Here is a 2,086-nt window from a genome sequence, read left to right on the forward strand (position 1 = left end):
CTGTATCGGTCCATAGGTCTGTAGTGGTCTGTATCGGTCCATAGGTCTGTAGTGGTCTGTATCAGTCCATAGGTCTGTAGTGGTCTGTATCGGTCCATAGGTCTGTAGTGGTCTGTATCAGTCCATAGGTCTGTAGTGGTCTGTATCAGTCCATAGGTCTGTAGTGGTCTGTATCAGTCCATAGGTCTGTAGTGGTCTGTATCGGTCCATAGGTCTGTAGTGGTCTGTATCGGTCCATAGGTCTGTAGTGGTCTGTATCAGTCCATAGGTCTGTAGTGGTCTGTATCAGTCCATAGGTCTGTAGTGGTCTGTATCAGTCCATAGGTCTGTAGTGGTCTGTATCGGTCCATAGGTCTGTAGTGGTCTGTATCGGTCCATAGGTCTGTAGTGGTCTGTATCAGTCCATAGGTCTGTAGTGGTCTGTATCAGTCCATAGGTCTGTAGTGGTCTGTATCAGTCCATAGGTCTGTAGTGGTCTGTATCAGTCCATAGGTCTGTAGTGGTCTGTATCAGTCCATAGGCCTGTAGTGGTCTGTATCGGTCCATAGGTCTGTAGTGGTCTGTATCAGTCCATAGGTCTGTAGTGGTCTGTATCGGTCCATAGGTCTGTAGTGGTCTGTATCGGTCCATAGGTCTGTAGTGGTCTGTATCAGTCCATAGGTCTGTAGTGGTCTGTATCAGTCCATAGGTCTGTAGTGGTCTGTATCGGTCCATAGGTCTGTAGTGGTCTGTATCGGTCCATAGGTCTGTAGTGGTCTGTATCAGTCCATAGGTCTGTAGTGGTCTGTATCGGTCCATAGGTCTGTAGTGGTCTGTATCAGTCCATAGGTCTGTAGTGGTCTGTATCAGTCCATAGGTCTGTAGTGGTCTGTATCAGTCCATAGGTCTGTAGTGGTCTGTATCGGTCCATAGGTCTGTAGTGGTCTGTATCGGTCCATAGGTCTGTAGTGGTCTGTATCAGTCCATAGGTCTGTAGTGGTCTGTATCGGTCCATAGGTCTGTAGTGGTCCGTACTCGTGGCCCTAGAAGGGTCAAGCTGGCCGACCTTCACGTGCTGGACACTGATCCAGCAGGGAATCCTTTAAGTAGCTCAAAACAGTGCAGGCACACACACACACACACACACACACACACAGACATGATCTGATGTTATAGGGCCCAGCTGGTGGGATCACTGACTGTGGGGGCGTGGCCTCCCTCCCGGATCTAGTTAAGGCGTTAAAGTTGTCCTCACCTGTCAGAAACCAAGGCCAGCAGGAGAGAGGGCCCAAGGGAAGAGGAGATAGGGGAGTAGAGAGAGAGATCTGATTGAGTGTGTGTGTGTGTGTGTGTGTTCCCTGACAGTACTGAATACAGAGGGGGATAAGGACCTGGGTGTCGTGTCACAGGCGACCATGCCAGGCGTGTAGAGACATGCTGTTGAACGAGACTCGCTGTGTCACGACAGCTGCTCTCTCCCTGTCACGACAGCTGCTCTCTCCCTGTCATGACAGCTGCTCTCTCCCTGTCCTCCGCACGCCAAAGCCCACCACAGACCAAGAGCCCACGGAGCTCCCGCCTCTCCTCCCAGCGCTCCCCGCCTCCCTCCTCCTCCCTCCACGCCCCACGCCTCCTCCTGCTCTCCCTCCAGCGCGGCGGGGGTCGGGGGCGGTGTCCCGATCTGTTTCACCCTGTGGTTAACCTACATCCTGGGCCAAAACACGGGGCGTGGACCAGCTTTGAGCGTGCGAGCCCGAACGCAAGCAATCTCTCTCTTTTCTTCTCACATGAGGGGTGGTTGTGAGGGGTCATGCTAGCTGGACATTGCTGTATCATACGGTGCTAACTGACTGCTTTCATCGTCCACTCCGTCTGCTTCTCTTCTGCTGTCATGTCCACATTCCATCCATTCCTGTTGTCCGCTGAACCCAAAGCCCTTCTGTCCGTCTGTCCATCCGTCCGTCCGTCTGGTCAGTCTCCAGCCTCCACCGCCGAAGAAAGCAAGACCTGATCTCAGGACAGTCGTTCTCCAGGCGTTCTGATGGGTTGAGGTTAGGCAGTGGAGCAGAGTGAACTGGTCTCAGATCTGCTCTTGTAGGCATGGCTA

The sequence above is a fragment of the Borostomias antarcticus genome (genome assembly GCF_949987555.1).
Source record: "Borostomias antarcticus genome assembly, chromosome: 10".
Classification (NCBI taxonomy): Eukaryota; Metazoa; Chordata; class Actinopteri; order Stomiiformes; family Stomiidae; genus Borostomias; species Borostomias antarcticus.